This window comes from Toxorhynchites rutilus, chromosome 2 (assembly GCF_029784135.1).
Source record: "Toxorhynchites rutilus septentrionalis strain SRP chromosome 2, ASM2978413v1, whole genome shotgun sequence".
NCBI classification, from domain to species: Eukaryota; Metazoa; Arthropoda; class Insecta; order Diptera; family Culicidae; genus Toxorhynchites; species Toxorhynchites rutilus.
The window spans coordinates 79206688-79221241 of record NC_073745.1 but is presented as its reverse complement, the minus strand read 5'-3'; the positions used below and the strand labels follow the sequence as shown (position 1 = coordinate 79221241).

At 39.1% G+C, this 14554-nt stretch overlaps 1 long non-coding RNA gene across 1 annotated transcript; it reads right to left on the bottom strand.

Moving 5' to 3' along the window:
• Positions 1 to 13627: 13627 nt before the first annotated feature.
• LOC129771592 (uncharacterized) lies at positions 13628 to 14346 on the bottom strand. The gene is made up of 3 exons (XR_008742416.1): positions 13936 to 14346; positions 13831 to 13880; positions 13628 to 13771 (listed from the first exon to the last, which is right to left on the bottom strand). It is a non-coding gene; the product is annotated as an uncharacterized LOC129771592 (long non-coding RNA).
• Between the last annotated feature and the right edge of the window lie 208 nt (positions 14347 to 14554).

Here is a 14554-nt window from a genome sequence, read left to right as displayed (position 1 = left end):
AGCCAACTCGAGCACTCCGACGGCCGAAACTCTATAATCGCTGTTAGGTATACTGGTGCTCCGGCACCAATCCGTTCGGCCTAGTTACCCTTGCGGAGCAATCAGTGAATGCGACCAACAGGGAACTGGAGACCTGCACGGTTCGAGTGAGACTTTGCCTTTCCCTTAACTTGTCCTCCTTTATTACGTCCACGATGCCGATGCCGTACAACCACACGGGTTTACGGTTTGAAAGAAAATAAAATATTTTTTTTGGGGTCCGCGTGTTTTACACTCTAGCGGTACACATTCACAGGATAGAGACAAATCGGCAGACTCAGCCAGAGGGGCGAGTCCAACGAGACGAACGAATGAGCGTTAAAAGGGAGCGATGGCAAAAAAATACATTCATTACGATTTGTTCGCTCGTTGGATTCACATGCAGGCTAAAAAGGGTCCTTTTCAGGATCACAAAATTATCTTCAATCTAAAGAGTTTATTGTTTTGTTATCACTCGATATCCCCATCTTGTTCGGCTAAACCTTTCTGTTTAGCGATTGCATTTGCCACTCGCCACAGCTTTCACAGTTGGACAATTTCTTCCCATCCAGCTTGTGACATATTTTACAGTAAATTACATTCAATGGCACGTCGCATTACCACCATTCAGTATCGGATTGGAGGTAATTTTAACCTGTAATTGAACATTTGCGATGACAGTGGTACAGTGTCAATTTTCAAAGTGGGGTCATAATTTGGACCCCGAACTCTATGTTTACAAAAATGTCCAACTAAATATGTCGCATTACAGGTCCGTCCAATTAGCTAAATGTCGAGATAAGTGTAAATTACTGTACTTTCAATCTAGAAGCAATTTAAGAATTGATGAAAATCAATTAGCTCAGAACAACTGCCAAATTTACATACTCATCATATCCTGACAAACAAATTATGAAAAAATCAATTTGTGTTTTATTATTATGGAGGATAATGTTTTAGAAAGCATTGAACTGTATTTCCTAAACTCTTTTTTGGAAGGTTTAATGGCCCTGAAAAGCGCCTTGTTTTATGGAATGGTTCCAATTTAGAAAACTTAGTACTCGTGGTTTTGAAAAAAAACATTTCGAACGCCCTCGATGCCGCCTTGTTCTGGATTTGCCACCAAAGCAGTTTGTATAAAGAACAAACTTTTTTCTTTTGCTACCTGATGCCGTTTTGCGATTGCGTTTGCCACTTGCTGCAACTGCCTGTTGTTGTCTTGATGTGTTCTGTTCTGAATGCGGTTTTTTTATCGTCGCGAGCAGCTTTACCAGCCAACTCGATCACTTCGGCGGCCGAAACTATATAACGCCGGCTAGGTTGACTGGTGCACTGGTACTAACGTGCTCGGCCTAGCTACCCTTGCGGGGAACTCCAGATCAACACGGTTCGAGCGGTATTTTACCTTTCCCTTCACTTTTCCTCCTTTACCATGTCCAGACATGGCTGGCTCGAGAATTACGCATGTGTGAGACTGCGACCAATGTTTCGTTAATTTTTTTCTTTTTCCTTTCCAATCGTGCTTCGTTGTATTTCGCTGCTGCTCTGGTTGCCCGTTTTGGTCGGTACGATTTGAGAAGCACAAAATGGACCAATCAAAAATGGGCACATAGTGCAATTTTGACAATGCTTGATATTTCACAATTATTCAATTATTTATCTCAAAAAAAATGAAATGTTATTCGTTATGATAGATGCGTGGATATATCAATTGATGCAAAAACCTTTGCGATCTATTTAGAAATGCTCGAGTTATAAGCGTTCCAAATCTTGCATTTTTTCCTACTTGTTCAGTGCCTAGATTTCCATTTCACCCCCTATATCTTCCGGTTAGACGTAGTCCTACGTCAATAATGCTGTTTGGGTCCGATCTCGCATTCTGCCATTGCGGAGGCCATGGAGTGGTATACCGACAACAACATGCAAGTGTTGCTCCAAGACAAGACCCCCTCAACACACTAAAGCTCTGCCCAAATAAAAAATATTGAGTACCGTCGAAAATCCAAAAAACTGTCGGAAGTGAGAAGCAACAAGGGGCTGTCCACATACCACGTGGACAGAAAAAGCACGATTTTGAACTCCCCCCTCCCCCTCCGTGGACAAGCGTGGACATTTTCATACCCCTCCCCCTGTTGTCCACTTGGACATTTCTCTTGATTTTATTAGAATAATTTAAGAAATAACTTTATTGCGCATGAATTAAATTTTAATTCCATTTAAGTTTATTTTGTTTCAAATTTTACTTGCTGGACCCTGCCACGTTTGCGTGGCTCATTGGTGTTTTATGACAGAAAAATGAGTAGTAAAACAAAGCAAATATTCCATATGAGTTTAACTTTGAAATACTTGTATGTTCTTTGTTCTTTGTTTTTAAAAGGCTTTAAACTTTGCAGTTCATTCGCCTCTAATTTAAATACTTGTAATACTTTGTTTTTCTATTACCTTCGAAGATATAAAGGCTATCTGGTTGGTCAACACGAAAACGCGCAATATCCAGTTGAACAATCCGCATCCGAATATAAATTACAAAATTCCAAGGATTGATCTTGAGCAAAGCCAATCGAATAAAATTAAATAGATTTAAAATCGCTATCAGACACAATTTAAGCTCACGATTTTTGAACACATGCAAAGAATTGTGTTGCTGTCACATAGAATACATATTCAATGCTAGAAAGTTAATTTACTTTCACAGATTTATTTCAGAAGTGTGCTCATTTCATTTGGAAATCTTGAAGCTTCTTGAGGCGTTGGCAGTAGCAACAACAATTTTTGAAGTGGCTCGTATGTTGTGTTGTAATATGAGCTCCATCAGAGCTCGAGTTTTTGAAGCGCACAAAAACGAACAGAACAATTTTATATACATAGACTCTTTTTCTATCATTTAAAAAGAATTTCAAAAAAGAAAAAATAAAGTAGGAAGCATGTACTGATATCTAAAGATCCTCACTCGACAAAGGATGAGGAGTAAAAGATCGAATTTTTTCAGAGATTTCGCAACGCCTGTATCTTCGATATATACGATGACATTAAGATAAAAAATACAGCATTTTCAAGCTACAAATTTCTAGTGTGTGATGTGTATATGTGTTGTAGATAAAATACTTTGCAAGAAAAGATGAAGCGTTTATAGTTTGTTTTCAAAGTTTCTCTAGATTTTGAGAATATATGCTTAAAAGCAATCCAATCAACATGATTATTCAGCGTCCATTTGATTCATAGAGAGTTTCAGTAGAACTATTTACTACAGAGGTATTCTCTATCGAATGAAAAATTATCCTTTGATTTCGAATTAAGAATATTTCATGAAATAATGAACGCACAGCAAATCGATGATCAAATCTACTCATCGCAATCTTGGAAATATTTAATACATGGTCCAGTTGATGCTTTGACGAATACATTATTTTATAAAAGAGTTACAGCGTTTCAGATTACTCAAAACATTTTCGACATTTCGCCACAGGAAATGTCTGTTCATTCACACAATCAATTCACATTTAGTCATCAGCGCATTAGAAACCTTTTCCGCAATAGTTTCAAAGGGTACTAATACCTTATTAAAAATATTTTCAATATCTATATATATATTTTTTATTTTTCAACTGCTTATTGCCCATCCTGCATTGAGTGTCTAAATAGCTTCCAAAATACCCGTGGGGAGAAAACATCAGAAAACTCACAACTCAATAATTTTTTACTAATCTTGCACGATAAGTTATTTGTATTGCTCTTTAGTTTTCCTCCACTTAAATCCTTATCAAAACGTCACAGTTTACCAGAGAGCAATTCAACGCCAAATTAATCCTCCGCTGCCCCGATCCACCCCATTTTATTGAAATTTTGTTCATTTTTTCGAAAAATGGCCCTGAAGCATGTTGCCCGATTGAAACATTTTTTTTGAGAAATTTATTAACCTTCTATCTTTTTTTTATAAATGTTCAAACTATTGAGAAACCTTTCTCATAAATTGAATGAAATATCGAAAACTGTTATATCTGTTTAAAATAATATTATTATATAGCTGATCCGAAAAATTTTAAAAGATAGGGGATCATAAAAAATCTTCCACGCTGATGATCAAATCGTAACTACGAATTATTGAACTTTTCCTTGAGACCGGTTTTTGCCTTAAAATGACTGAACTGAAAATTCAAAAAGTACGCACGATGCTTTCATTTGAAGAATATTTACATAAAATTATGTTGTAAACACATTTAAATTAGTGGAAGATAACAAGAAGGATAATAGTGTGGTGTCAAGGGTGTTGACCAGCTTGGAGAGCTTCCAGTTTATCATGCATTTTTGGAAAATTAATTAAAAACACAAAATTTGAAGTTGGTTCCTTACATTTAAAAGTTGATTCTGGGTTCTATTAATTTGAAAGCTTTACAATTGCATTCTATGCAAAATTTTCTTATCTTTCAAATGAACAGTATAATTATTCTAAGGCCATTCCTCGTCGATTATTTGCAAGAGACGGACACACATTGTCCGTCCTCCGCTACAATATCGAAGCTGGAAAGTTTTTTTCCCCCTCCGCCAAAGTGATTTTTGGTTGTTGTTTTTTTTTTCTTTCGCCCATTGGTGACAAGTTAAGTGCCAACGCATCCGGAACAGCGAGGAAGCAGCACCTCTCCAGCGACGCTGGACCGGTGTTCTGTGAATTGGTTCCATTGAGCGTCATATTTGTATCTTCACCAAACATCAAACAGAGAAGTACAATAGAATAGTTTTTGCCGTCTCGCTATTGTGCTTATACCGTAGCGTGCAGCGTTGTATAGCTCCTTGAATAGGGTTGTTCAAGTTGTTCGAACTCATCAGACTAAATTTTTTTATTGAGTTTTTATTTATTAAATTTTTTTTTTACGAAATTATTGTTTTTTTTTTCAAGAAGATTTTTGATTTGAGCTAGTTTTTAGTTTAAGTTAGTTTTTAGTCTATGTTAGTTTTAAGTTGAGTTTTTGCGCGAGTGTGTGCGTGTGAGTTGTGTGTGTGCGTGCGAGTTTTTTTTTTCGTTTTCATAGGCGGTTGCGCACCGTCTGCGCAACCGTTTTGACATCTGCTGATGCCAATGTTGCGCGGACGCGTTATTATCAACAGTCCTCGAAGGCACCATGGGTTGTTTTCTTTCGGCCCAAGGAAAAAGCTTTGAGAACTCTTGATATTTCAAGAGATTTGCTGCGTAATTATAAGGGCGTCTCGATACATAAAGAGAGACCGGACAAACTGCGTGTAGAAGCACCGACTTTTGATGTGGCCAACAAGATTGTTGACCACGAAGTTTTTAACAGGGAGTATCACATCTACATCCCTTCTCGAGAAGTGGAGATAGAAGGCGTAGTAACCGACGCGAGTCTGAGTGTCGATGAACTAAAACAAGCGTCGGGTTCCTTCAAAAACTCGATGATTGGAGATCTTGTAAAGATCCTGGATGTTAGAAATCTGCATTCAGCATCTTTGGAAGAAAATAAAAAAGTTTATAAGCCCTCGCACTCTTTTCGAGTTACTTTCGCAGGTTCTGTTCTCCCAAACTATGTGAAAGTAGAAAATGTTTTTTTCCCAGTGCGCCTGTTTGTACCGCGGGTTTATAATTGTACCAAATGTAAAAAGTTGGGACACTCGGTTAGCCACTGCGGCAACAAATTTCGTTGCGGCAAATGTGGCGATAAACATAGTGAGGATTCTTGCACTCAAACAGTGGAAAAATGTACTCACTGTGGCGAGAATCCTCACCCTCTACAAGAGTGCCCAAGGTACAAACAGCACTCCGATAAAGTGAAGCGTTCTATCGCTGGACGCTCCAAGCGGACTTATGCTGAAATGCTAAAGACCGCATCAGCCGCTCAAAATGAAAACCAATTTTCGGTTTTGTCATCTCAAGAATCGGATTCTGATTCTGATGAGGGTCATACTTCGGCTGCACCAGAATCTTCAATAAAGGATGAATCATCAAAAAGAAAGCTCTCTTCACCAATGGTGCACCGTAAGAAAGCTAAAATGACCCTCGGAAGATTGTCTAATTCCAAGGGTAATAGTAGCAAAAAAACGAATCCGAAGGCTTCTTCTCAGCCAGTTCCTGGTTGCAGCAAGGATTTTACGTCATTACCCAGAGAAGAGAGAAATAAAAACGCTGCTCCTCGATCTTCTCGTAGAAAATTCGCGTCTAATCGAGGATTGATAGCTTTTTCGGACATTGTGGACTTCATACTAAACACGTTCAAAATTCAAGACCCCCTCTGAAGCCTTATTTCTGCCTTGCTTCCTTCTTTAAAGTCTTATCTTAAGCAATTGACTGCTTCATGGCCCCTCCTTGCATCAATCATATCTTTCGATGGATAATTCATCTAACGTAGTAGAAGATATGATCAATGTGCTACAATGGAACTGCCGTAGTCTAGTGCCTAAACTAGACTCGTTCAAATTTTTACTTCAAAATTATGATTGTGATTTATTCGCTCTTTCCGAAACATGGCTTTCTTCTGACACAGAACTCAACTTCCACGATTTTAATATTATTCGCCTGGATAGAGATGATTCCTATGGAGGAGTACTTTTAGGGATCAAAAAGTGCTACTCTTTCTATAAAATTCCTCTCCCAGCTCTATCAGACGTCGAAATCGTCGCTTGTCAAATAACTGCAAAGAATAAAGAACTCTGCATAGCTTCAGTATACGTTCCCCCGAATACTTCCATTAGCCGTAGTCAACTTTGGAATCTAATTTCGATTCTCTCAACCCCAGTTCTAATTTTGGGTGACATGAACTCCCATGATACTGGGTGGGGCGATCTTTATGATGACGCTAGGGCGGCTATTTTTTACGATTTATGTGACGATTTCAACTTGACTATCTTGAACACTGGTGAAGTGACACGAATTGCAAAACCTCCGGCTCGGGAAAGCCGACTCGATCTATCTTTGTGCTCAAACTCGCTATCATTAGATTGTCAGTGGAAGGTCATCAATGATCCCCATGGTAGCGATCACTTGCCAATCAATATATCAATCAAGTGTAGCCCGCAATCCACTGAACCATCTCGAGTTCCATTTGATCTAACAAGGAACATCGACTGGCAAAAATTTGCAACGGCGGTAACAATCGGTGTCGAATCAATAGATATACTTCCACCATTGGAAGAATATCGATTCTTCGTCGATTTATTGTATAAAAGCTCACTGGAAGCACAAAAAAGAAAAGTTCCAAGTGCTTCATTTAAAAGAAAACCAGCCACTGGGACTGGGACGATGAATGCACAAAATTGTATTTGAAAAAATCTGATGCTTTCAAAGCTTTTCGCAGACATGGAACATCCACACACTTCGAGGAATATTCAAAGCTTGAAATACAGCTGAAACAATTAGTTAAAGCAAAAAAAACGCGGTTACTGGCGCAATTTCATCGAAGGTCTTTCTCGTGAAACGCACCTTGTGGAGGGTAGCTCGCAACATGCGTAACCGCTCATCTACCAACGAGAGTGAAGAATACTCCAACCGATGGATATTCGATTTCGCTAAAAAGGTCTGTCCAGACTCAGTTCCAGCCCAACATATTCTTCGAGAAACGTCTCCGAGCGGTGGACCTCTGGACAGACCATTCTCAATGCTGGAATTTTCTATGGCTCTTCTTTCATCGAACAACTCTTCACCCGGAAGTGATATGATTAAATTCGTTCTTCTAAAAAATCTTCCCGATATCGCGAAAAGACGCTTGCTAGACTTATTCAATACTCTACTAGAAAACAATATTGTGCCACCCGAATGGAGACAGGTCAAAGTGATAGCCATTCAAAAGCCTGGCAAACCAGCGTCTGACCATAACTCATACCGTCCGATTGCTATGCTCTCGTGCATTAGAAAATTGCTGGAGAAAATGATCCTTCGAAGACTCGAACAATGGATCGAGACAAATAATTTGCTATCAAGTACACAATTTGGGTTTCGCAAGAGCAAAGGAACAAACGATTGTCTAGCGTTGCTTTCTACAGATATTCAACTGGCCTTTGCGCACAAGGAGCAACTGGCTTCAGTATTCTTGGATATTAAGGGAGCTTTTGATTCAGTTTCCATAGAAATTCTGTCAGACAATCTGAACAGATGTGGACTTCCTGGAATTTTGAATAACTTCTTGTACAATTTGTTGTCAGAAAAGCAAATGAACTTCACCCTTGGACAGCTGACAACTTCCAGAAATAGTTATATGGGTCTACCCCAAGGCTCATGTCTCAGCCCCCTTCTTTATAATTTTTATGTGAAAGATATTGACAGTTGTTTGGCAGAACAATGCACGCTAAGACAACTTGCAGATGATGGTGTGGTTTCCGTCAGAGGTCCCCATGCCGAAAACTTGCAAAGACCATTGCAAAATTCCCTAGATAACTTGTCTTCTTGGGCAAGGAACTTAGGGATAGAATTCTCGCCGCAGAAAACAGAACTGGTAGTGTTTACTCGAAAGCGGTCCCCAGCCCAATTGCAACTTAAGCTTTTGGGGAGAAAAATTGCCCAATCATTGACCTTCAAGTACCTTGGTGTCTGGTTTGATTCAAAATGCACTTGGAATACCCACATTACGTATTTGAAGCAAAAATGTCAAAAAAGAGTCAACTTTCTCCGCTCGATTTGCGGCACGTGGTGGGGAGCTCATCCGGGAGATCTCATAACGCTTTATAAAACAACTATTCTATCTATTCTGGAGTATGGCTCTTTCTGCTTTCTCTCAGCAGCTAAAAGTCACCTTCTAAAATTGGAACGAATTCAATATCATTGTCTGCGTATAGCTCTCGGCTGTATGCACTCAACGCATAACATGAGTCTCGAGGTTCTGGCAGGAGTAACTCCTCTACAGAACCGATTCTGGGAACTTTCTCTCAGAATACTGGTGAAATGCGGTATCACGAACACACTTGTGATTGAAAACTTTGATAAAATGGTTCATCTAAATATACAATCTCGGTTTATGAGAATTTATCATCACTATTTTTCATCAGATATTTGTCTTCCATCGTTTACTCCAGACCGTGCTCACTTCACCATCAGCAGTTCCTCAATTGAATACGATCTGTCGATGAAACAAGCAATACTTGGGATTTCAGATCAGCTTCGACCAACTTTCATTCCCCGTATTTTTAACCGAAAGTACCAGAAAATCAATTGCATGAAAAGATACTTCACTGATAGATCTCGCCTCAATGGATCCACTGGCTTCGGTATTTTCAATGAAAATTCGAGCGCCTTCCGTAAACTGCAGGAACCTTGTTCCGTTTATGTTGCTGAGCTGGCAGCAATCGACTTCGCATTGGGGATGATCTCCAACAAGCCTGCAGACCATTACTTCATTTTCTCGGATAGTCTCAGTTCGCTTGAGGCTCTCCAGTCGATGAAAACTAGTAGGCACCCATCTTATTTCCTCACAAAAGTGAGACAGCAGATGAGTGCACTGATCGAAAGATCTTATAAGTTAACCTTTGTTTGGGTCCCCTCTCATTGCTCAATTCCTGGCAATGAGAAGGCGGACACTCTCGCAAAGGTGGGTGCCCAGGAAGGCGAATTGTTTGATAGACAGATTTCATACGATGAATTTTTCCAATTACTGCGTCAGAGTTCCCTCTTGAGTTGGCAAACCTATTGGGACACTGGAAGTCTTGGGCGGTGGTTATATTCAATTATTCCAAAGGTTTCTTCGAGAGCGTGGTTCAAAGGTTTGGACTTAAGTCGTGACTTCATTCGTGTAATGAGTAGACTTATGTCCAACCACTACTCGCTAGATGTGCATCTCCACAGAATAAATCTTGTTCAAAGCAACGTCTGTCGGTGTGGAAACGGTTACGATGACATCGATCACGCAGTTTGGCAATGTACGGATAATTACGCAGCCAGAGAGTACCTTTTGAATGCCCTTGAGGTCAAAGGAAGACAACCCTATGTTCCTGTTAGAGACGTGTTGGGAACTCGCGACATCTGCTATATGCAGTTGATCTATATGTTTGTGAAACGGTCTAGTATAAGTATATAATGCTTTTGTGTTTTTCTTTTTCGTTATTAGTTTGTTTGTCTTGTCCCCCCATCTCACCGTCGCCCACCCTCGACAGCTAGTCGAACACCAGATGATATCCCTGGTCATTATGCACAATACTACAGTGCGTGCGGCAACTCTCGGTTGAGACAACGATACCTCATATCCATATCCCTAACCTGACCCGTCCCACAAAAATGTTGCCCTTCTAACCTCGAGTAAACCGCGAGTATTCGGTCGAATCCTACTAAACATAGCAATTAGTTGAAACTTTGTATAAACAAACCTTGAATTAGCGGCTCCGCAAAGCTTATGCGATTGAGCCTTACAAATAAATGAACTGGATAAAAAAAAATATTCTAAGGAGCGTACTTTCTAAATTAGAGTCAGTTTAAGACATAAAATTAGACTTAATAAAAATTCAACAATGTCCTAGTTGAGAATTTACTACATGCGTAGGATTTTTTCATCAAATATGATTCTCTATCACCTCATGAAATATTCTATAATTTATCAGAACACTGGCTCAATTGTTTTAAGTTGACGACTAGTAATACATAGACCATCTCCTGCAAATGTTAATATTTATTCCTAGAAATTCATGAAATGAAAATACTTTGAAAAAATGATTTTACACGCAATTCTGTATGAAAAACTATATAGACGTTATCATCATATATTGTTCTCGAGATATAACAAAACGTATAGAAAATTATATTTGATAAAAATCATTTACGCATATCATGGAATCTCAACCATTATGGAATCGTTTAATTTTTATAGTTTTGGCTATGAGGGCTATGAATACCCCGTAACTATAAAAGTTCGATCATAGGAAATAGTTGGTCATTCACAATTTACGTGAGATATTTTTATAATACAGATTTCACTAAAGAAGATCCATGATATGAGAGAAAATATATGAACGTTTGACTGGGCAGCACTTTCAGGCTTCTCAATCCGTTTATTGATAAATACGGCGAGAAAATTCTTCCTGTCCACGTGGACTCAGTCTATACCCCCTCCCCCTCACCGTGGAAAAGAGTGGACATTTTCTTATTTATCACTATTGTGAAATTGTAAGGTCCTGCTAATGATAATCAAATCGAGACGCTGATCAGGAATAATCCTCAGTACACGACACAAGAATTAGCAGCTTCATTATAAATACAGTAGAATTCCGATTAACCGTGAAAGTCTGGCAAGGTCACTGCGAATAACGAAAATCGCGGATAACGCGTTACGCGTTAATGGACTAAAAATGAGGTGCAAACACGAAATAAAAATATTTCAGCAGAAAACATTGAATGGATCGTATTTCCGTCATCTCGTATTTCCAAACTCACAGTTTTGAAGAAAATCGTGACTGGTGATGCAAAATCTAAGCATTCATAGCAATATTGAATGAAAAAAAAATATAAGAGGTTGTGTCCAAGACACGACCGTATTGTTGACGTAGAACTACGCTGTTATTTTATTCAAGTCGCTTGTTTATAACTTCAGATATTATTTTATAATGCTGTGAAATTTTAGAAATAACTGTTTAGTAGAATGGTTTGATCGCCCTCAAATGGTATTTTAAATTGTAGAATCAGTTGTTGATAATTCATTGGTGATTCATTATCACCCTCGCAGAACAATACGCTAGTCCTATCGTATGTCACAATTTGTTTCGTGTCAATACATTGAAAATTTACCTCGAACGCTATTCCGGTGGCCTTTTTCGCAATTGACATAGACTCGGCTGCAGTCGATTATATACTTGTTGCACCAGTACCATTATTCCACATCTTATAACTACATCCATATATCTTTGGCACCGTATGGAAACAACGACAAGAAAAATATTCACAAGTATCAAATACCATCTTCTTCTTCTTCAATGGCACTAACGTTCCAAGAGGAACTTCGCCGTCTCAACGTAGTATTACTTACGTCATTTTTATTAGTACTTAGTTGAGATTTCTATGCCAAATAACACTCCTTGAATGCATTCTGAGTGGCAAGCTCTAGAATACGCGTGATCACAGTGCAAGTCGGAGGAAATTTCTTTGACGAAAAATTCCCCCGACCAGAACGGAAATCGAACCCGAACACCCGGCATGTTAGTTATGATATCAAATACTCTGCTACCTGTTATTTAGTATTGCCTCAGTGAAATCGCACCTCTAGGAATCGTTCGTACAACGTAAATCAAGCGCCAAACAAGTGTTTGCTACTAGAAATATAAACACTTCTCATCATTTTGCGCTATTCTCAAAAAACGCTTCTGTTAATACTTGCAAAAAGTTGCATTTCTTTCTCATGCTCAAGATAAGCGCAGCTGTCATCCTTAATGGAGAAAGTTTTGTACTGGAGAGCGAAACCAAATCACATACAAAATTCCAGAACGACATTTACTTCCATGGTGACTAAATAAACGAAATAAACTCTTTCTGTTAAAATCACCTCCTTGTTTAAATTTATCATTACGGCTGCATAATTTGCACCACCAATGCACACGGGAGCAGATACAAATGGGATTTCAGCGTAGCGAAGATATACTATTTTTACGTACGGGTTATGAAGCACGAAAGTACGCACACAAATGTCCATATATCGATGGCTTGAAGCATCTAAATATACACACACTTATCTCCGTTTTGCGCTCTTCTCAACAGCCTTTTCTATTAATATTGCCTGTCTAGATTAGCTGTAAGCTGTTTTAGCTTAGCTGTTAGCCTTGGTGGAAAGAGTTTTGCTACCGCCATGCGAAACCATTCCAGAATTCTTAATTCCATAATTCCAGAACAATTATTTTCTTTATGAGCCGACGATAGCCTAACTTGATGATTCCCCACACAATTGTGTAGCTCAAAACATTAATGCAATAGCATCAATTTGATGCAGTGATTGCAATGCCAGAGACATCAGCGAGTGAGTAACTTGGTCGCGTCCACCCCAATTGCTTTAAGAAAGGCACACGATCTCTCGCCATCCAGCTCGCCCAGCAACGGGGTTGTCCAGTCGGTGTCCTTACGAAGAATGAACCTTTGCCTTAGCGAGATCCACTGTTTATACTGCAGGCAAATATTCCCCTTCGTTCTTCTTCTTTTCCTTTGTTCACGGAGATAGTGATCCCCGATAATCGTTCGATTAATCGATTAATCGAATACTTCCTACAGAAATCGACTATTAATCGAACGAATACTGCACAACCACCCACAATCCGTTTTGCCTGCCAAGATCGGGTCGATGAAATGTCAACAATCGACTTCAAATGCTGCCACCTTGCAATCGATTTATCTACCTTTCATATGCATTCTTCGAACAACTTGACGCCACTTTTTTGCCAACATGTGCAAGGCGTCGACCTGCATGTAACGCTGCTTCCAACACTGATCGTCTCTTGTTTGTATTGGTTTGTTATGAAACATGAAAAGGAAAAACATTGATCGATTTTAATCATTTTATTAAAAAAAAACACAAAATGCATATAAAATATAAACAAGATATATAATGCAATCGGTGCATTCGGGTTGTCTGGATTGACGATTCGAATCCAGCTCCTTTTTCTCCTTGACACACATTTGTGGCTGAGGAGGTTTCTTCAATGTGCGCGAAGCACGAGATCTCCGATATGGAAAGTTGCTCGAAACACTATCGATGGTCAGGTCCAGATGCTGCTGCTGTTGATGTTGTCCCCTGGAACAGCCACCATGGCTTGGAAGATACTGCTACGGGAAAGCCGATGCTGTTGACTGCTGTAATAGAAGTGGAAATAAGCACTGTGGTGATGGGGGAATTCATTTTTCTCATTCACCAGTTGATGGAAGCAAAAAAGCCACATCATCCGAACGGGTGTATTCATAGCTGAAATAAAATAAAATAATTAGTATTTTAAAATGTCTGCTATCTAATAGTATACCTGGTAAGAAACCACTTTGGGAGAATCTAATAATGTCACATCTTGCGTTTGTGATTAATTTCCACCAGTGGCGAATCTACACCGTCAGTCTCCCCACACTGTTGATCTGGCTTAGCATCATTCAATTCAATACCGTTCGTGTCCTTACTTCGTTGGTAGAAATGTCTCAGAACGGAATAAACTTTCACTGATATGCATCTGCTCAGTTGTTCCGTATCGAAATTCATTGCTTGTTGTGCCTGCTTCTGGGCAACGTTGTCCGGATGCATATGAACTAGTTTAGCTTCCGTGTTGGACCCAATTGCGTTCAGGAATGCCACCGGTAGCAATCCGTTCGTTCCAGATTCATAAAGTAAAAACCTATCTATTCCGCAAACTCCACTAGAGAAAAATCTGTTGAGATGGGTCTGAAAAAAATATATAAAATGAAAAACAGAAAAAGATTCCATACTCACCAGTTATATGATCCGGTTGTTTTGGTGTGAGATGACAGTTCATCGTTGAAGAAAAAGTGATGCAGATTCGTTTTGTTAATCATTCTGTATTTTCGACCAGCGAATTTTCGATGTTACGTATTTGGGGAATAGGCATGACAGTATGGATTTTCAAAAGGAATAAA